This window comes from Spermophilus citellus (genome assembly GCF_964194105.1).
Source record: "Spermophilus citellus genome assembly, chromosome: 9".
In the NCBI taxonomy this organism is placed as follows: domain Eukaryota; kingdom Metazoa; phylum Chordata; class Mammalia; order Rodentia; family Sciuridae; genus Spermophilus; species Spermophilus citellus.
The window spans coordinates 28,218,278-28,241,128 of NC_138191.1; the positions used below are offsets into that span (position 1 = coordinate 28,218,278).

Genomic DNA, 22,851 nt, shown 5'->3' on the forward strand with positions numbered 1-22,851 from the left:
AAGGAATGCATCTTAGTATATGAGGAACCTCTTACATGGAACTGAAATACGTAAAGTAGATAAAGAAGAGCTGTGAGTAAAAAAAAATGGAAATAGTTTATACCAGATCCTCCAAATTTTGAATACAAGTGAAGATTTTAGTCAATTCATGAGACAGAAAGAGACCTTAATAGGATTGTGCACTCAACTCTGAGAAAAAGTAGATGAGCTCAGATGATTTAGTGAAATAAACCTGGCCAGTATTTAGGGCTTGAAGGAGGCAGAAAACTGGTTTTTACTTCCTCATTTTCAGTTCTCTAAAATTTTAATTCTGAGAAGTTCTAGAATATTATTTTCCTTGGGAAGTTGTTCTGTGTTGATTGCCTGGTAGCTTACTCTTTATCAAGGATTTATTTTAATGACATTGACTTTGAAACTGCAGCAAAACTCTTCTGTGGATGCTGGGAGACCAGATTTCTTGAGCTTGCTGAGCCTCAGCTTTAGTACTCTGTCAGCCAAACAGAGAGAAATAATTAGAAAGCTTTAAATGAATTCCATGTAGTCCTTTACATTTTCATGCATATCTATAACGGGTGGGGGAAAGGGCAGGAGTCATTCAGACTCCTTTATAATAATTCGTATAGTTATAGTTTGATTGATTTTGCCACTTGCTTTGTGAAACTAATTTTTTTAAATGACCAAGCTCTTACTATGTTTGTTAAAAGTTCTAACAAAAACTCAATTATTTAAGTAAAAACAAGGGAAAGTAAAAAAAAGTTTTAAACTAAGCAAATAATTAGATTAGGTTAAATATATTACAGCCCATTTGAATCTATTAAAAGGTATGTATCTGAATGGAGAAAAGTTGAAGGCATTCCCTCTAAAATCTGGAACAAGACAGGGATGCCCTCTCTCACCACTTCTGTTCAACATAGTTCTCGAAACACTGGCCAGAGCAATTAGACAGACGAAAGAAATTAAAGGCATAAAAATAGGAAAAGAAGAACTTAAATTATCACTATTTGCAGATGACATGATTCTATACCTAGCAGACCCAAAAGGGTTTACAAAGAAACTATTAGAGCTAATAAATGAATTCAGCAAAGTGGCAGGACATAAAATCAACACGCACAAATCAAAGGCATTCCTGTATATCAGCAACAAACCCTCTGAAATGGAAATGAGGACAACCACTCCATTCACAATATCCTCAAAAACAATAAAATACTTGGGAATCAACCTAACAAAAGAGGTAAAAGACTTATACAATGAAAACTACAGAACCCTAAAGAGAGAAATTGAAGAAGAACTTAGAAGATGGAAAAATATACCCTGTTCATGGATAGGCAGAACTAACATCATCAAAATGGCGATATTACCAAAAGTTCTCTATAGGTTTAATGCAATGCCAATCAAAATCCCAATGGCATTTCTGGTAGAAATAGAGAAAGCAATCATGAAATTCATATGGAAAAATAAAAGACCCAGAATAGCAAAAACAATGCTAAGCAGGAAGTATGAATCAGGTGGTATAGCGATACCAGAATTCAAACTATACTACAGAGCAATAGTAACAAAAACAGCATGGTATTGGTACCAAAACAGGCGGGTGGACCAATGGTACAGAATAGAGGACACAGAAACCAACCCACAAAACTACAACTTTCTTATATTTGATAAAGGGGCTAAAAGCATGCAATGGAGGAAGGATAGCATCTTCAACAAATGGTGCTGGGAAAACTGGAAATCCATATGCAACAAAATGAAACTGAATCCCTTTCTCTCGCCATGCACAAAAGTTAACTCAAAATGGATCAAGGAGCTTGATATCAAACCAGAGACAAGGCATCTGATAGAAGAAAAAGTTGGCTACGACCTACACACTGTGGGGTCGGGCTCCAAATTCCTCAATAGGACACCCATAGCACAAGAATTAATATCTAGAATCAACAAATGGGACTTGCTCAAACTAAAAAGTTTTTTCTCAGCAAAAGAAACAATAAGAGAGGTAAATAGGGAGCCTACATCATGGGAACAAATCTTTACTCCTCACACTTCAGATAGAGCCCTAATATCCAGAGTATATAAAGAACTCAAAAAATTAGATAATAAGATAACAAATAACCCAATTAACAAATGGGCCAAGGACTTAAACAGACACTTCTCAGAGGAGGACATACAATCAATCAACAATTACATGAAAAAATGCTCACCATTGCTAGCAGTCAGAGAAATGCAAATCAAAACCACCCTAAGATATCATCTCACTCCAGTAAGATTGGCAGCCATTATGAAGTCAAACAACAACAAGTGCTGGTGAGGATGTGGGGAAAAGGGTACACTTGTACATTGTTGGTGGGACTGCAAATTGGTGCAACCAATTTGGAAAGCAGTATGGAGATTTCTTGGAAAGCTGGGAATGGAACCACCATTTGATCCAGCTATTCCCCTTCTGGGTCTATTCCCTAAAGACCTAAAAACAGCATGCTACAGGGACACTGCAATATCGATGTTCATAGCAGTACAATTCACAATAGCAAGACTGTGGAAGCAACCTAGATGCCCTTCAATAGACGAATGGATAAAAAAAAAATGTGGCATTTATACACAATGGAGTATTACTCTGCATTAAAAAATGACAAAATTATAGAATTTGGAGGGAAATGGATGGCATTAGAGCAGATTATGCTAAGTGAAGCTAGCCAATCCCTAAAAAACAAATGCCAAATGTCTTCTTTGATATAAGGAGAGTAACTAAGAACAGAGTAGGGAAGAAGAGCATGAGAAGATGAATAACATTAAACAAGGATGAGAGGTGGGAGGGACAGGGAGAGAGAAGTGAAATTGCTTGGAAATGGAAGGAGACCCTTAGGGTTATACAAAATTACATACAAGAGGAAGTGTGGGGAAAGGGAAAAATAATACAAGGGGGAGAAATGAATTACAGTAGAGGGGGTAGAGAGAGAAGAGGGGAGGGGAGGGGAGGGGGGATAGTAGAGGATAGGAAAGGCAGCTGAATACAACAGACATGAGTATGTCAACATGTAAATCAATGTAAGTGTAACTGATGTGACTCTGCAATCTGTATACGGGGTAAAAATGGGAGTTCATAACCCACTTGAATCAAAGTGTGAAATATGATATATCAAGAACTATGTAATGTTTTGAACAACCAATAAAAAAAAAGAAAATTGGGAAAAAAGAAAAAAAAAGGTATGTATTAGGTGTAAAAAAAACTCTAAAATGCATTTACCAACACCTAGACAAAAAATTGAAGGAGAATTAACAATATTTAATATACAATTATCATATGCAAATTAAATGTATTATTTTAATTAATTTATAACTTTTAAATATTTTCCTTAAATTTTACATGTTTTGAAGAAGGAACTATTCCAGTTTGGTTTTTTGATTTTTAAATGTGTTTATAGGGAAACAATGTTTTCAACATAGAATGTACCACCTTATGCATTTAATATTGTTATGTGTTCATTTTGTAAACTTTTTAAACAATGTCCTTTGATTTGTAATAGGTTAATACTAGAAAATCAGAACACTTACTTCACTTGAAGTGTTATTTGAAGAATTGAAATATTCATACATTTATAGGCCTTTGACCAATAATTATCTAACTCACATTTGTGGTCCTGGTCTACCATATGAAATATGTACATTATACAAATTAATACCTTTTATTTGTTTGTATTATTACTATAAATAGTGTTTTAAGTACCATTATCATTACTAAACATAATTAATATTAATTTTAAACATCTCTACCATTTTTTTCAAGGGAAAAATGGAATTTTTTTTAGTTGTTGATAGACCTTTATTTTCTTTATTTATTTTTATGTGGTGCTGAGAATTGAACCCAGTGCCTCATATGTGCCAGGCAAGTGCACTATCGCTAAGCCCCAGGCCCAGCCCCTGGAATTATTATAACCTCAAAATATAGTAAGTAAAAATTTATGAACACATTATGGAGTGCTACAGAAAATTCTCTAGCTCTTTAAAGCATCGTATATGTGGAATAAATTTTAATGGAATTTCAAGCACATTGGTATTTAAGAAACATATTTATAATTATAGTATGCAGTAATCTCTGGGGTTTATCTCAATGGAGTCCTAAAGGTTAAAAGTCTAGCTTTATGGCCTTGTAAATCTTTGTCCCTGCAAGTGTACCTCTCACAAGTGTTTCTGTTAAGAAACTTGGGTTTCTCAGGGCTGAGGATATATCTCAGTTAGTAGAGTGCTCACTTTGCTGTACAAGGCCCTGGGTTTAATCTCCAGCACCATTACACACAAAAAGAAACTTGGGTTTTTCAAACTATCTGTTTTCATTTAGATTCTTGGTGTGGTGACTGTGGAATATACTGTACTTTAACATTTATTGCTTTGACATAAGGAAACAGAAAATTCACAGATGAGAGTTTAGACAAATTAGAAAAATTTCTAATGTAAAACTTCTCAGGGCAAACAGCTATAGCTCATTAAAGGGCTAGAAAGATATCTGTTTAAGTATACACTAAAGTAATAAAATATTAGTTTATTTTCTTTTTGTGAGGATTGTGAATTATGAGAGATTATTAGCAGGTTCAATAGAAAATTAGTGTTAAAAATAATTTCTGGTAAAAAAATTGTTTTTAATACCCAAAGAAGTCATTGAAGATACGGTCTCCAGACTTTTAAAATCTTATTATAATTTCCATTGTCATATTAGTTTAGAGTTTATTTAAGACCATTGCATTAATGAATGAACTCTTTTGAGATATCGTATTAGTTGGCATAGTCTAGGATGAATGCATGATATATAAAAGTACTACTTAGTTACAGAATTGCAAATTAGAAAATTTTCTATTTGGCATTAATGTTACTAAATGACATTCATTGAATGAATATTTAAATTATTTCTCTGTATCAGGGAAAAATGATGAATGACCATTGATACAGCTCCTGAATTCATGTTACTCCAAAAGGTCATCTCTCCATTGAATTCAAGAGAGAAAGAATTGAAACGGTAGTGATTTGATGATATGGGAAAATATGAAGCATAAAATATTTCTCCTTTCTCGTCTTTGATCATGATGTGAAAGTGATGCAGGTTTTCCACAGAAGAATCAAGAACTGTGGGCGGGGGTGGGGGTGGAAGCGTTATGGCTAGATTGGTCTTTTATAGAACATGAGCACTATCTAGGAAATGATTTACTGCTGTTTCCCATGACATACACAATGAATTGGATATATAAATAAGATTATATTAATCTCACATTTTAATTTGCATAGTCTTTGACATCCCATCTAGGTAAAAAACTTTGACTGCCACGTGTCTTTCTTATTCCAACTTACAATATGGAATGTACCAGCCTTGTATGTCTCCCCTCTATACTAACTCCTTTTTGGAGTAACAGAGAAAGCAAGCAAGCAAGGAAACAAACAAAAAGACCCAAACAAACAAACAAACAAAACCTGGTAATAATAGAAATCACGTTTATATACCCACACAATTCTTGTTGTTGTTCTACTTAGTTATACATGACAGCAGAATGCATTTCAATTCATTGTACACAAATAGAGCACATTTCAGTTCTGTGTACATGATGTAAAGTTGCACCATTCATGCAGTCACATATGTACCTAAGGTAATGATATCCATCTAATTTCACCATCTTTCCTGCCCCTCATCCCGCTTTGCCCAATCCAAAGTTTCTCCATTTTTCCCATGTCCCCCCATTATGGATCAAGGACTTAAAATCAGCATACTATAGTGATGGAGCCATATCAATGTTTATAGCAGCTCACTTCACAATAGCTAAACTTTGGAACCAACCCAGATGTCCATCAATAGATGAATGGATAAAGAAACTGTTGGTGGGGGGCTGAGATTGTGTGGCTCAGTGGCAGAGTGCTTGCCTCACACCTATGAGGCACTGGGTTCAATCCTTAGCACTACATAAAAATAAGTAAATAAAATAAAGGTATTGTGTCCATCTACAACTAAAAATATTTTAAAAGAAACTGGTATATATACACAATGGAATATTACTCAGCATTAAAAGAGAACAAAATTATGGCATTTGCAGTTAAGTGGATGGTGTTGGAGAATATCATGCTAAGCAAATAAGTCAATCCGAAAAAACCAAAGGCTGAATGTTTCGTCTGATTAGTGGATGCTGATCCCACACATTTCTGATTCTGAAAAACAGCTATAAAAATATGCCCAACGTAAACTTAATAATCTTTGTCGTAATTAGTTTCCTCTTCATTGACTGATGACATAAACTGAAGAGCTAATGCAATAATATTCATTGAAAATGGTTCAAAATAAATAGAAATGTCTGTAACTCTTTAATGTGTTTTTGTATCACTTTCATGCTTGGTATCATCTGTGCTTACAAACCTTTGAATGTATTTACTACAGATATGCATGTTTTGTTGTTGTAGCTGATTATCATGAATAGTAGAAATGGAGTTTTGTATGTTAACAAAGGTCTAGAAGTCTGGGTCAAAGCAGGACAAAAACGGACAACAAGAGTTTGAGAACAAGTCAACTTTAAGAGGTTGTTTGTTACTGTCTTAAATTATATTTTTATAAATTTCATTTTTAGTTGTTTACACTATTATATAGAAATAAAGTTTCCTTTAATATTTTGACTTTAAATTATATCACATTATACAGTTCAAGTGTTAGATTTTGAGATTTGGTGTAGAATCCATAAAGATATCTTCCAGAAACAGTATGTGGTCTATGAATGATGCCCACTATCTTTCTTCCTTTTCAATTTTTATGCCTCTTATTTCTTTTTCTTGTAGTATTACATTTACTAAGGTTTTCATTCAGTGTTGGAACAGAAATACTAATATTAAACCATCCTTTACTGGTTTTTACCTCAGGAGAAAAAGAATTGATATTTCCCCATTATGTGTGAGGTTAGCTGTAGATTTTTCATGGGAACCATGATCACATTGAAAAATTTCCCTTCTAGTCCTATCTTAATTTTTTTTCTTCTTCTTCTTCTTCTTCTTCTTTTTTTTTTTTTTTGTACTGGGAAGCTAACCCAGATGTATTCTATACCACTGAACTACCTCCCCAGTCTTTTTTATTTTTTTATTTTGAGCCTGGGTCTCACTAATGTCCAAGCTGGTTTTGAATAGCAATTCTCCTGTTTCAGCATCTTGAGTCACTGAGATTACAGCCATGCACCATCATACGGGGTCCTATCTTGAATTTTTTTTTTTTTTTTTTTTTTAGTGTAGTTGGACACAATACCTTGATTTTATTTGTTTATTTTTATGTGGTGCTCAGGCTCGAACCCAGCACCTCCCACGTGCTAGGCAAGTGCTCTACTGCTGAGCCACAACCTCAGCCCCTATCTTGAATTTTAACAAAAGGATTTTATCATAAATGTTCATAGAAGTTTTATTTATACTAATCAAAACCTGGAAAAAAATCTGAATATCCATCCATAGGATAATGTATGAAAAAATTGCATAAAACAAAGAGTAGTATATTCACATAACAGAGTATTCAGCAATAATAGATGAAAGAAACTGCTGAAACGTGCATGTAGCACACATATTATGCAAAGCATAGAAGCTAGTCACAAAAGAGTTCATACTACAAACCATTTGTTTTACTAGAAAAGTAAAATTAATTTATGGAGACAGAAATTTAAAAGATGATTGTTTGACGATGGCCTTTGATTGAGAATTGAAAAGAAAATATTCTGGGTAATAGAAATGTCATATTTTGCTTGGGTGGTGATTTACAGGAATTAAATTGTCAACTGTCATAAAATTGAGTATTTAAGTTCTATATATTTTAAAATATGTAAATGATAGTTTTACCTAAAATTACATTATAATTAATATATACAGTATAATTATACATAATAGTGAGATTCATTGTGATATATTAATTTTCTTAAATGTGTATATAAACATTTTTATTACTTGATTTTTAAACTATTTTTATTGTTGTTGGACCTGTATTTTATTTATTTATATGCGGTGCTGAGAATTGAACCCAGTGCCTCACACATGTTAGGCAAGTGTTTTACCACAGACCCACAACCCCAGCCCCTATTACTTGATTTTAATTACCTTACAAGTAATGCTTATATAGCAAGACAAAGTTATTAAAAGTAATGTGAGTTTTTCTGGTGTATTAAATATGAAAGTTAAAAAAATAACAAAGTTCACGGCATTTAGTTGGTGATCAATAAATACTAGTTTATCTTCCCTAGTCACAGAAGTATTCAAGCACAATTTAGAAAATGGCAGATCTGGAATGTAGTTGGAAGTTTTAAGACAACAGGTTTGCAGCTAATGATAACCCTTAAAACTTTTCTCAACTCTGACATTTCACGATTAACACATTTTTTTTTTCCTATTTACTTCTTACATTACCAGGATAATACAATAATTCAGTGTATTTAATCCTGGTAGTTGTGTTAGTAACATTATGCATTTTGAACAGCGGGCGGTGGTGGTGGTGGTGTTTGTAAAAGTTATACATAAACAAACAAACAAATAAATAAAAGGGGGGGGCAAAGGCAAACCCTAGCTCGCTGCCCCACTGACAGGTCTGCGATGCCCCTTTCTGTGACAAGCGGTGGTCCTTAGGCCCGAGAACAAATATTATAGGTGAGAAATAGAAAAGGAAATTACTTTGCACAGAGCGGCCAGTGGAACCAAAGAAGAAAAGCAGAGCGCCCTTTCCATCTGCCCAACGCGCAGGATGTGGGAACCTGCAGAGCGCTAGAGTCTCCGTCAGTAAGGACGTCTGGGCCAGCGTCTTCCAAAGCACCAGAGGGCACGGCGTGCCCCCTTGTCGCTGACCCCCGGCTGGCCTTCACCGCCCTGAGCCACGAGCTCGCGAGAGCTGCGTGCGGACACAAAACTGCGCCCAACCGGAGGAAAAGGAGGCTGGACTCCTCTGCTACCCGATCCCGTGCTGGGCCCGGAGACCGGGGTAGGCCGGGGTAGGCCGGGGGTGGCGGGGTGCGGGGTGGGGGTGGCGCGGCGGGGCGCGGTGGGGTGGGGTGGGGGCGGCGGGGCGCGGTGGGGTGGGGTGGGGGCGGCGGGGCGCGGTGGGGTGGGGTGGGGGCGGCGGGGCGCGGTGGGGTGGGGTGGGGGCGGCGGGGCGCGGTGGGGTGGGGTGGGGGCGGCGGGGCGCGGTGGGGTGGGGTGGGGGCGGCGGGGCGCGGTGGGGTGGGGTGGGGGCGGCGGGGCGCGGTGGGGTGGGGTGGGGGCGGCGGGGCGCGGTGGGGTGGGGTGGGGGCGGCGGGGCGCGGTGGGGTGGGGTGGGGGCGGCGGGGCGCGGTGGGGTGGGGTGGGGGCGGCGGGGCGCGGTGGGGTGGGGGTGGGCGCTGGCGGACGAGGGCGGGTCGCGCAGCGTGGTCCCGGCTGGTCTGCCTTTCCCCCTTCCGCTTTCGGCTGGGTTGCTGACTTTTCCTCTTCGCCCTGCCATTCCCTCTTCCTTCCCACCTCTTCCCCGGTGTGGTGCTCCTCGGCAGGCAGGCTGGCGGACAGCACGGCGGCGCGGGTGTGCGAGGTGGACGTCTGCCGCAGCGAGACCCGATTCCGTGCTGGGCCCGGAGGCCGGGGTAGGCCGGGGTGGCGCGGTGTGTGGCGCGGTGTGTGGCGCGGTGTGTGGCGCGGTGTGTGGCGCGGTGTGTGGCGCGGTGTGTGGCGCGGTGTGTGGCGCGGTGTGTGGCGCGGTGTGTGGCGCGGTGTGTGGCGCGGTGTGTGGCGCGGTGTGTGGCGCGGTGTGTGGCGCGGTGTGTGGCGCGGTGTGTGGCGCGGTGTGTGGCGCGGTGTGTGGCGCGGTGTGTGGCGCGGTGTGTGGCGCGGTGTGTGGCGCGGTGTGTGGCGCGGTGTGTGGCGCGGTGTGTGGCGCGGTGTGTGGCGCGGTGTGTGGCGCGGTGTGTGGCGCGGTGTGTGGCGCGGTGTGTGGCGCGGTGTGTGGCGCGGTGTGTGGCGCGGTGTGTGGGGCTGGGGTCGCGCGGTGGGGGTGGGGTGGCGGGGGTGGGCGCTGGCGGACGAGGGCGGGGCGGGCAGCGTGGTCCCGGCGGGTCCGCCTTCCCCCCCGTCCGCCTTTCCCCCTTCCGCTTTCGGCTGGGTTGCTGACTTTTCCCCTTCGCCCTGCCATTCCCTCTTCCTTCCCACCTCTTCCCCGGTGTGGTGCTCCTCGGCAGGCAGGCTGGCGGACAGCACGGCGGCGCGGGTGTGCGAGGTGGACGTCTGCCGCAGCGAGACCCGATCCCGTGCTGGGCCCGGAGGCCGGGGTAGGCCGGGGTGTGTGGCGGGGTGGCGCGGTGTGGGGCTGGGGTGGCGCGGTGTGGGGGTGGGGTGGCGCGGTGGGGGTGGGGTGGCGCGGTGGGGGGGTGGGGTGGCGCGGTGGGGGGGTGGGGTGGCGCGGTGGGGGTGGGGTGGCGCGGTGGGGGTGGGGTGGCGCGGTGGGGGTGGGGTGGCGCGGTGGGGGTGGGGTGGCGCGGTGGGGGTGGGGTGGCGCGGTGGGGGTGGGGTGGCGCGGTGGGGGTGGGGTGGCGCGGTGGGGGTGGGGTGGCGGGGGTGGGCGCTGGCGGACGAGGGCGGGGCGCGCAGCGTGGTCCCGGCGGGTCCGCCTTCCCCCCGTCCGCCTTTCCCCCTTCCGCTTTCGGCTGGGTTGCTGACTTTTCCCCTTCGCCCTGCCATTCCCTCTTCCTTCCCACCTCTTCCCCGGTGTGGTGCTCCTCGGCAGGCAGGCAGGCTGGCGGACAGCACGGCGGCGCGGGTGTGCGAGGTGGACGTCTGCCGCAGCGAGACCAAGCTCCAGCGTCGTAAGTGCATCAAGCCGGGCGTCCAGGGCGCGGACCTCTACTCCCAGGTACACCCCGCTCCGCAGGAGCGCTGCCTCCTCTGCGGACCCCCCTCCTCTTCATGGTGATATGTTTATACCTGCACATAGCACAAGTTGGTCAATTTCATTCCCCAGGACTTGCGCGCTCTCTCCCATCCTCCCGCCCCTTGACCCCATCCTTTAAACTACTGTTCTCTCTTCTATTTTTATGAGATATTGCAGACCCTCGGTAGAATTTTAAATTCCTTTTTCTCTCTATCCCTTTTTCTCTCTACCTTCCACATAGAATGGAAACAGATGACCCTTCACTCTCTGAGTCTAGCTTATTTCATATTACAGGATGTTCTCTAATTTCATTTATTTTCCTACAAGGGACATAATTTTGTTTTTCTTTAGGGCTGAGTAAAACGTGTGTGTGTGTGTGTGTGTAATGTATATATATCACATTTTCTTTATTCATCTGGTGACAGACATCTAGGCTGGTTGCATGACGTGGCTATTGTTAACTGTTTCGCTATAAACATGATTATGCATGTCTTCATGTTTATAAACACGATTTATGCATCTCTAAAGTATGCTAACTGTAGTTCTTCTGGATAAATACTATGGAGTGGTGTGGCTGGGTCCTGTACTCTTGAGGAACCTCCATACTGATATCGATGGTGATTGTATTAATTTAAAATTCCACCGAGGGTCTGTAAGTGTTCCCATTTCCCTGCATTCTTGCCAGCAGTTATTACTATTTGTACTCTTGATGGGTGGTATTCTAACTGGAGCGAGATAAAATCTCAGTGTAGTTTTGATAAATCATTTTTTTAAAAGAGAGAAAAAAACTGTAAATTAAAAAAGGAATTTTGGATGACCATGTATGTGGTTCTAATATTATTCTGCGTTGTTATATGCAAATTTATGTCAAGAAAATTGTAATTCAATAGTGAATTTTCTTAAGTTAGTAAGCTTTTGCTGGGCTGGGTTTGTGGCTCAGTGGCAGAGCACTTGCCTCGCATTGTGATGTAGCTGATGTGAGGCACTGGGTTCAATCCTCAGCACCACATAAAAACAAATAAACAAAATAAAGATATTGTTTTTATCTATATCTAAAAATATCTAAAAAATAAGCTTATGCTTTACATTAATACTTAAGAAAACCAGAAAAAGTTTAAAATAAAAATCTTCGTGGTAGAACCACATTATGGAGAACAGCAGTTACAGCTTTTTTCCCTTAGTTTTAGTTTTTCAGATGAGGGTAAGTATCAAATCTCATAATAGATACCTCTCTTGAAAAAGTGTCCTGTGTAACAAGTTATTTTCTTATTAATCATATGGGTGTCTAGTAAAAAGTTCTTTGCTTGTCTAGTTATAATGAATATTGAGCATAATCAATTTCATTTGTGGACTTTTTTTTGGTGTGTGCTGATTTATGCTCAATAGCTTTGTGTTCTTTTAGCTATTAAATAATTACACCTTTTATATATGCTTTTTTGCAGTCAAATAACCACTCAAATTCCATTCATTTAGCAACCTTAAAAATCTCCATTTGTCTGTAACTGGACACAAGTTGCATAAAATGGTCATGAAGCAAGACCCACAGAAAACAGACACACACAATAAGGAACTGTGTATCTGGGAGCATATTTTTTTAAAAAATAGTGATTCACTGTTCTTGGTTTTGTTTATACATTGTTCTAGGGAACTGTGTGTCTAATCTTTTTCTTATAAAATGATCTCCGTAATATACCCCTCATTGAAAGAATTATAAATGAACCAAATAATTTATTGTGCTATGACATAAGTATAATAGTCTGTAATAATAATAATGACACTCATACAGGTAACTGATTCTCTGATGACTAATTGTTTCCCTTAATAGCCACAGGGTGAAAATAGCATTTTGATTTTGTGCCTAGATTTGGAGGATGTTTAATATAAGAGTTATGTTATTGTATATTGTGTCTAAGTTAACGTCTTAATATTAAAGATAATAATTTTGTGATCCTTTTAGTATTCTTTGAAAAAATTTTGAAGATATAAAAATTGGAGAATTAAAATTTAATCAAAGTGAAATTAAGTGTGTGGATATTTAGCATTTAAAATAAATATAAAATTATTTCAATTTCTAGTCGAGGATTGCAGTGCTATCATTAAATGTTGTTTTATTTTTTCCTAATTTACATGAGTATATAACATGGTACAATGCTAATACTCTAAAAAAAGTAGATCTTAAATAACTTTTTTCCTCTGCAGATTAGACATAAATTTTCAAACACCAGACTAGGTACATAATTTCCTCCTTCACCCTCTAGAGACAGAGTATTAGTTGTTGTGGCAGTGTAGACCTTGTGACATAATTGAAGTCCTCTGAGTTCTTAAGGTCAATCAGGCCATTGTGATGTAGCTGATTAATAACTTTCACAGGATGGTAAACTCCAGAAATTTCAACTTCACCTTAGTGGTCTTTTGCCCTCCATTTATTAATAACATGAATGATTGCAATTCACTTAAATAATGTGCATTTGTCCTTAACCTTAATTCTACCTATATGCAACCAAGCAAAGGCATCACTAACTCACAGGTGGGAAATGTAATAATTGATGAAAAGATGAGATAATTACTTGGGAGTACAGTTAGCATCACGAAAGAACCAAGAGATAGAAGCTGTTATATTTTTTTGCAAAACTGCTTAGAGACAAAACATACTGGGTTAAAATTAAAAGCCTGTTTTTGAACAAAAGCAACATTTTTACATGCAGTGCTGTTTTCTAAAACAGAAGATGTAGTTTTACTTTGGAATATTTTATGTTTTTTATTAATTCATTTTATGCACATGCTTTATTTATTTTAATATATGTAGGTCTCCTTTCTAAACATTGTTGGGTTACATCAATTCAGATACGTAAATACTTTTTCCATTTTAATATTTCTTAAAGTAAAATGTATTTTTAAATTGGTAGGTTTTCTTTTCTGAAAAACTTTTGTCAATTTGAAAGATAGTATTGCAATAGATAGCACCTTAGAAATCAAGACAGACAGACTTTTCAATAAACTCAATTCATTTAATGAATATTTAGTGATGTGTATCTTCTGTGAGAGATAAGACTAAGTGGTAGGAAATCCAGTGCAAGGACAGGCAAGGTCTTAATCTGCTTAAGAGTTTTTGAAAGTAAAATAGATATGTAAAAACTTAGTCTACAGGCTGGGGTTGTGGCTCAGCTGTAGAGTGCTCACCTAGCACCGGCAGAGACATGGGTTTGATCCCTGGCATCCCACATAAAAATAAATAAATAAAATCAAGGTATTGTGTCCAACTACAACTAAAAAATAAATATTAAAAAACCTTAGTCTATAATCTAGTAAATTATCAATGCAGAATAATAGATACATTTAAAATGCAAAGAGAGTGTGAATAGTTCGGAATGTGGTTTTCAGAGGAGAAAGAACTCATCAAGTGGAAGGATACCTGGCAGGGGAAAGAACAGAGACAAAGAGGCAGGTGTGAAATGTCAGGGTGTACTGGAATGATGAAGGCTCTAGTAGAGCAGTAGTAAAAGGCAGTTTCTCTCAAGTTTGAATAACAGAACATTTTAAAAAGAAAAATCGATTTGAGAGATACATAAAAATCTTATTTCGGTTTTTTAATTTATATATGACAGTGGAATGCATTACAATTCTTATTACATATATAGAGCACAATTTTTCATATTTCTGGTTATATATTCACACCAATTTGTGTCTTCATACATGTACTTTGGATAATAATGATCATCACATTCCATCATCATTAATTACCCCATGCCCTCTCCCTTCTCCTCCCACCCCTCTGCCCTATCTATTCCTCTCATGCTCCCTTTCCCTATCCCACTATGAATCATCCTCCTTATATTGAAGAAAACATTTGGCATTTGGTTTTTTGGGATTGGCTAACTTCACTTAGCATTATCTTTAACTTCATCCATTTACCTGCAAATGCTATAATTTTATTCTGGGTAATATTCCATTGTGTATATATGCCACATTTTTAATCCATTCATCTATTGAAGGGCATCTAGGTTGGTTCCACAGTTTAGTTATTGTGAATTGTGCTGCTATAAACATTGGTGTGTCTGTGTCCCTGTAGTCTACTGTGTTTTAAGTCTTTTGGGTATACACCGAGGAGAGGGACAGCTGGGTCAAATGGTGGTTTCATTCATCTCCATACTGTTTTCCATATTGGCTGCACCAATTTGCAGTCCCACCAACAGTGTATGAGTGTACCTTTTCCCCCACATGCTCACCAACTCTTATTGCTCTTTGTCTTCATAATAGCTGCCATTCTGACTGGAGTGACATGAAATCTTAGAGTGGTTTTGATTTGCATTTCTCTAATTGCTAGTGATGATGAACATTATTTCATGTATCTGCTGGTTGATTGTACATCATCTTCTGAGAAGTGTCTGCTCAGGTCCTTGGCCCATTTATGGATTGGTTATTTGTTTTTTTTTGGTGCTTAGCTTTTTGAGTTCTTAATATACCCTAGTGATTCGTGCTCTATCTTATGTGTGAGGAGTAAAGATTTGCTCCCAAGATGTAGGCTCTCTATTCACCTCACAGATTGTTTCTTTTGCTGAGAAGAAACTTTTTAGTTTGAGTCCAGCTGATTTATTGATTGTTGATTTTAATTTTTGTGCCACAGGAGTCTTATTAAGAAAGTTGGGGCCTAATCCCACATGACGGAGATTAGGGCCTACTTTTTCTCCTGTTAGATGCAGGATCTCTGGTTGTATTCCTAAGTCCTTGACCATTTTGAGTTGAGTTTTGAGCATGGTGAGACATAGGGGTTTAATTTCATTTTGTTGCATATGGATTTCCAGTTTTCCCAGCACCACTTGTTGAAGAGGCTATCTTTTCTCTAATGCATGTTCCTGATACCTTTGTCTAATATAAGATGATTATAGTTTTGTGGGTTAGTCTCTGTGTCCTCTATTCTGTACCGTGGGTCTACCAGTCTGTTTTGGTGCCAAGACCATACTGTTTTTGTTACTATTGCTCTGTAGTACAGTTTAAGATCTAGTTGTTTTTGTTAATATTGCTCTGTAGTACAGTTAAATGTCTGATATAGTGATACCACCTGCTTCACTCTTCCTACTAAGGATTTCTTTAGCTATTCTGGGTCTCTTATTTTTCCAGATGAATTTCATGATTGCTTTTTTATGTCTTTGAAGAATGTCATTGGAATTTTTTATCGGAATTGCATTAAATCTGTATAGTGCTTTTGGAATATGGTCATTTTGATGATATTAATTCTGCCTATCCAAGAGCAAGGTAGATCTTTCCATCTTTTAAGGTCTTCTTTGATTTCTTTCTTTAGCGTTCTATAATTTTCATTATACAGATCTTTCGCCTCTTTCATTAAATTGATTCCCAAGTATTTTATTTTTTTTAAGCTAGTGAGAATGGGGTAGTTTTCCTCGTTTCCCTTTCTGATAGACAGAAGTGGGATAATTACTTGGGAGTGCAGTTAGCATCACAAAAGAACCAAGAGATAGAAGCTGTTATATTTGTCACTGATAGACAGAAATGCCTTTTGATTTCTGGGTGTTGATTTTATACTTTGCTGAATTCATTTACTAGTTCTAGAAGTTTTCTGGCAGAACTTTTAGGGTCTTCCAGGTATAAAATCATATCATCAGCAGATAGTGCCAATTTGAGTTCTTCTTTACCTATGTGTAACCTTTTAATTTCTTATGTCTGTGTAATTGCTCTGGCCAGTGTTTCAAGAACTGTGTTAAATGGATGTAGTGAAAGAGGGCATCCCTGTCTTGTTCCAGGTTTTAGAGGGAATGTCTGAAATTTTTCTCCATTTACAATGATGTTAGACTGGGGCTTAGCATAGACAGCCTTTATGATATTGAGATATTGTTCCTATTATCCCTAGTTTTTCTATAAACATGAAGACATAAAGAGGTGCTATATGTTGTCAAATGCTTTTTCTGTGTCTGTTGAGATGTTCATATGATTCTTATCTTTAAGTCTGTTGATGTGATGAATTCATTTATTGATTTCCGTATATTGAACCAGCCTCACAACCCTGGGATAAATCCTACTTGATCGTGGTGCATGATCTTTTTGATATGTTTCTGGATTCAATTTGCCAGAATTTTTATTGAGAATTTTTGCATCTATGTTCATTAGAGTTATTGGTCTGAAATTTTCTTTCTTTGATGTGTCTTTGCCTGGTTTTGGAATCAGAGTAATATTAGCCTCATAGAATGAATTTGGAAGTGCTGCCTCTTTTTTTATTTCCTGAAATAAATTGAAGAGTATTGGTATTAGTTCTTCTTTAAAGGTCTTGTAGAACTTGGCTGTGTATCCATCTAGTCCTGGGCTTTTCTTGGTTGGTAGACATTTGATGGCGTCTGCTATTTCGTCACTTGAAATTGATCTGTTTCAATTGTGTATATCATCCTGATTCAATTTGGGCCAATTATGTGACTTTAGAAATTTTTCCATGCCTTTAATATTTTCTATTTTATTGGAGTACAGATTTTCAAAATAATTTCTAATTATTTTCTGTATTTTTATAGTGTCTGTTGTGATATTTCCTTTTTTATCACGTTAGTGATTTGAATTTTCTCTCTCCTTCTCTTCGTCAGCATGGCTAAGGGTCTGTCAGTTTTATTTATTTTTATTTATTTTTTCAAAGAACCAACTTTTTGTTCTGTCAATTGTTTCTTTTGTTTCCATTTCATTGATTTCAGCTCTGATTTTAATTATTTCCTGTCTTCTGCTACTTTTGGTGTTGATTTGTTCTTCTTTTTCTAGGGCTCTGAGATGTAGTGTTAAGTCATTTATTTGTTGACTTTTTCTTCTTTTAAGGAATGAATTCCGTGCAATGAACTTTCCTCTTGGAACTACTTTCATAGTATCCCAAAGATTTCCATATGTTGTATCTCTTTTCTCATTTACCTCTAAAAGTTTTTTAATCTTCTCCTTGATGTCTTGTGTAACCCATTGTTTATTCAATAGCATATTATTTAGTCTCCAGGTGTTGGGAGTGGATTTTATTTCTTATTTTATCATTGATTTCTAATTTCCTTCCATTATGATCTGATAGAATGCAGGGTAGCATCTCTGTTTTTTTATATTTGCTAAGAGTTGCTTTGTGGCATAGTATATGGTCTATTTTAGAGAAGGATCCATGTGCTTCTGAGAACAAAGTATATTCTCTCATTGAAGGATGAAATATTCTATATATGTCAATTAAGTCTAAGTTATTGATTGTATTATTGAGTTTTATAGTTTCTGTGTTTGAAAATCGGTAATATTTTGGGATTTGAACTTTCCTAGTATAATATTGAAAATATTGAAAAATATTAAAAATAATGCAGTGACACCTATGGATCTAATGTTTACTTTATGACTGTTATATTTTGTTTCTTTGTTTAAGGATTAAAACTAGGTGAACTAGCCATGACTGGCAACACACAGGCCATTAGCTTCACCAACAAGAATGACCTCACACGTGCATCAATTCACATGTTTTCATCGGCAATTTAAACAGCCATTGTCAAGACAGTTCACATTTAAGCTGTTCCTTTCACCCACTCGAAGTATGGGAAAATAGTTGGATGCTCAGTTCACAGAGGTTATGCATTTGTAGAGTACATGAGTGAGCAGCAGGCAAGAGTTGCATTGGCTGGGGAAAATTCCAGGATCATCTCAGCTCAACCACTCGGTAAGCCACGTTGACTTTCAGTTTGCACAGTATGTTTTCTCTGCATACATCGCATATGGTTTTCCCTTTGAAAAGCCAGCACCACCATAATATCTTTTTCTTTTTTAACCAGTTACGGTGCTCGAGTATTTATAGCAATGTTATATTTATTTATCTTTATTCTCATTGTTTTGCATGTAGGTAGCATATTTTCTGTGCAAATTTATAAATTAGAGATCAAGGCTGCTTTGAAATACGTATACTTGTACCAATTTTAACAGAACCTCGTGGGCTCTCTCTCATCCAGTGAGGAGGTCCACAGAACAGGCTAGAGGAGAGTGTGGCTGCGGAGTTGCTAATCAAGACCTCCAGAGACGAAGCAGGAAGCAGCTCTGATTTTATTGCGCAGTTACCATGTATATATGCTCAGGCAGTAGCTAAGCAGATTACAGGCAGCCACCAATGCAATTTCTGCTAACTGTCCTTGCATCGACTAATCAAGGAGTGGGCCATGGATCAAGCACAGGGACTACATCATATGACCTCATGCCCAGGGCTGTGTCTACAGGGTGCAGGGTTTGCCACTCATAGGCCTAGCATGGGGGAATGGTTTGCCACTCAAACACCCTTAAATTATGCCATGTATGCGTACTCCATGCACTTGTCCCCCACATCTCCCCCCCTCTGACTGTGCTGCAAGGACTTCAGCCAGCATTATTGTTCTCTGTTCAGTGGTCTTTCCATGGTTACATAAGCATCTCACAATACAAGAAATGGTAGGGCCAGGGTAATAGCATTATAATGATTAGTTAATTTGGCTCTCAGGTTTTTCCAGTGTTCACTCAATCCTTGGAAGAAAGAAGAGGTTTTCAAAATAGACACCTTTGTCTCATTGATTTTGACAATTGCCTTGGTAAGGTTATGCATAATCATAACATAGTTTACATCCCAAGCACCCTTAATATACTGAGAAAAATTGGAAAAGTGGAAGGTTACATTTTTCAGATACAACATATTGGGAGACACAAATACTATGGAATTCAGGGTCACAAGTGAGCCTCTGCAACATAATCAGAATATCTAGTTGTTACTGGTGGAGGTCTAGTTTTTGCCAAATGACTAAAATAGTGGCTCGGGACAGTTTATTTAAGTCATTTTGAATGGCAAAAGCTTATGCCATCGTGTAGACAAATTGAGTACAGTCTGAGCAGTCTGAATACTCTGAGTGAGTAAAACAGCGGCAGTGGCTGTGGCAGTGATAATAATCCCAGTGATGATGAGGCTAATTGCATGCCTTGTCCGATGTAGGATCTCCTTCAGAAGAATCTTCATCTCTATGTCCCAGGGACTCCTCCACTCCCTGGACAGGTTCACTGGAAGCCAGATTGCTGGAGGTACTCCGAGGATAAAAATATGTTTAGCTTTCATAGCAGGGGTTAGACAATTTGTGAGCCAGCAGGATGTATTGACTGTACACAGGTCTCTGTATGAGTGATATTTATGCCATCAGTATCATTGATTATTAGCGTGGCAAAGAGTGGCATAACACCAGTTTTTGCTTAGTGGGTATGAGTATAATTTGGCACAAAGGCAAATCCATGGTCAGGGTCTGGACTCAATATCAACCCATTCAGCTGTCTGCTGCCCATTTGATGGGTCTAGCAGCTAGTAATATTGGCATGATATCCGTCATGCCATACTGGTTTTCTGCATACCAGTTGGTAGTGGCTTGTCCTGTGTAGCAGTTACTACAATAGCCCATATTGTTTCAGGGCACCTCAGTTACATTCCAGGGAGCTGTGCCCACCTAGGCTCATAGATGTTGTTCTTCCCCAGAGTAATTCCTCTTATCAAGGAGATAAGGTATGACAGTGACACATTGATTCCATGGGATGCTATCATTATCCGAGGGGGGCTTTCCAAAACGCATTGTTGGGTATGTTGGCAGCAAGAATTTCTTGCATTTGCCATGGGGGAGGCTCTGGCTATAGGTAGCATTAACTATAATTCTAAGGTCAGTGAGAGATAGCCCAACTATATAGTTATATACAGTAGTTTCATTGGCAAGAGCAAAACAGAGAGGACTGCCTGGATTTTAGGTTTCATTATCTACTGTGGAGAAACAAATGGGCAGAGTAATGCTGGTGTTCCAGGATATGGTTACCTCCTGGATGGATAATTAAGGATCAATAAGGCTGGAATTATTAGAGAAGAGCTTGGGTAAAGCCCCTTTAGCCACTGTTAAAGGTGGTGGCCTAGCTAGTGACCAAAACTCAATTTAACTCATGGGAGGCTTCAGTGTTAGCAGTGAGTATTGCATACACTAGGACCATCATCATAGGCCCAGGGATGATATTGCCACCCAGCAAAGGGGCCAGTCTCGTGGCTTGTTCAACAACACCTTTGATATCATCCCAGGTTACTTTATGTGAGGTCCGTTTGTGTTGTTGAGTCCTTTGTTTGTGAGGTTTCTCCTCCAGAGTTAGTTCCTTCATCTTCTTGGATGGTGGTTCTGGGGGTCCAGGGCTTGACTTTCTGGCAGGCACCCAGATGGGGTGAGGCTCCTGTTAACATATGTAAACCCTCCACCCATGGTTAGGCAGGCCCCCAGACCATCCCATTCATTTGCTATAGGATCCTTCCATGAGACCATAGGTAGATGGGAGTGCCTGTGAGAGGGGACCAATGTTTATGGGCTGCTATTTCTGTTGGAAAGTTTGATATTGAAAGAAAATTTAAACTAAATAAGATTCTTTTCAAGGCATCATGAGGGGACTTGGTATAGTTCCGCCCCTTCTGTTTTGTAGCATGGTCTTTTATTCCTTGTGTGTTCTTTCTGTGGTGCCTTGAGTCTAAGGGTTATAGGGAATCCCAGTTAATTGCTGTATATGCCAACCATTGCAAACCACTTGAAATGTCTTGCTAGTATAGGCTGGCCCATTGTCAGTTTTCATAGACATGGGAACATTCATAATTCCAAAACATTCAAGTAGATGGGAGATGATCTTTTTTGTGGTTTCTCCTGTGGATGCTGTGGCCGTTACACACCCTGAATAGGTATCGATGATTATATAAATGCATTTTAAATTTTCAGAAATGTGCATAATGAGTGGCATCCATTTGCCATAAAGCATTAGATTTTAACTCTTAGAGATTTACTCAAGCAGGTTGTAAAGGACCAATAGGAAAAAAGAGTGCACATTTTTTTGCAGACTCTGACTAGCTTTTTGCAAGCCTCTGTAGTCCTTCTTTTATGCAACTGCCATGGCTGAGGCCAGCAGAGAGGCTTGAGCTGCTTGTGTCCCTATATCCTGGGTGGCCAAAATCCAGTCATGCAGTGTGCCATTGCATACTGGCACCACTGCTGCTTTATGTTTGTTATTTAGTCCATCCCAGATCAGTTCCTTGGCTAAGGCCACCCTAGCTCCTTCATGAGACACCTTCCCTTTTATTGCCTTTTTACTCTGTCAGTAAACTGTGGCAAGTCCTCAGTGGCTTTCTGCCTTAAGCCCTGTATAGAAAGTGTACCCCCTGCCAGCTGGCAACTTCCTCCTGGCTCTTAGAGCACAGAGCCACACCTGATTGAAATAATTTGGTGGGCCTGTGACTTGTACCACAGGGGAACTGTAGATTCCCTCTCCCTGCAAGCATTCAGCTGGGAGGTTAACATTTGTGGTGTGGTTACGATCCCCCTGTTGTTCACATTCATCATAGAAGAATGCCTTCCACTTCAAAAATGTTGCAGGCTCAAGAGCTATTCTTGCTAGGTCCTACCAGTCTTGAGGGCAATTAAGTTCAAGACAGAGTGATTCGAGCATTTGCTCTGCAAATGGCCCCTGGGGCCCATCCTCTTTTACTGCCTTCTTTAACTCTTCCAGGGTACCCAATGCATGTGGATACCAAGTGGCAGGGCACTGTGGTGTGGGGACCATGTTGACAGGCAGGTTTGTACTCCCTTACTTCACTTTCATCTCTTACCTTACATAGATCTTCAAAAGGATCTCTGGCCTCCTGGAAGGGGTTTCTGGGAGACCATGGCTTGGGCCTGTTCAGCAGCCTGGTCATTTCTAAGCTGTCATAGTCCCTTGCTGGCTTTGGTGTTGCCTCATAAGGAGGCCATTGCCATTGACTCAGGGAAGGATATAACCTTTGACTGTCAGTAGAAGGTGGCACACTTGCACCATTTGTGGTCACCTCTTTTTGTACTATGCACGCCAGCAGTATCATTTCCTGCCTCTCTTCCTCCTGCACCTGTTTTGGTTGCTTGCTTGGAATTAGATTTTTTCCCTTGTTTTCCTGTGCGTGATGTGGTTGCTTGCTCTGAAGTAGATTTTGTCCCTGC

At 39.9% G+C, this 22,851-nt stretch overlaps 1 protein-coding gene and 1 long non-coding RNA gene across 3 annotated transcripts in view; both read left to right on the plus strand.

Moving 5' to 3' along the window:
• Positions 1–22,851, plus strand: part of LOC308656941 (uncharacterized protein) — an 867,415-nt gene that overhangs the window by 259,614 nt on the left and 584,950 nt on the right. The gene's annotated exons all lie outside the window — the stretch shown is intronic.
• The window catches only part of LOC308656951, a 30,875-nt gene continuing 18,108 nt past the window's right edge, over positions 10,085–22,851 (plus strand). Inside the window, exons 1-3 of one of the 2 annotated variants that reach the window (XR_014023807.1) lie at positions 10,085–10,213; positions 10,763–10,799; positions 18,243–18,530. This is a non-coding gene — a long non-coding RNA (uncharacterized lncRNA). The remainder of the gene's footprint in view (positions 10,214–10,762; positions 10,800–18,242; positions 18,531–22,851) is intronic. The other variant, XR_014023808.1, reaches the window with a different exon arrangement.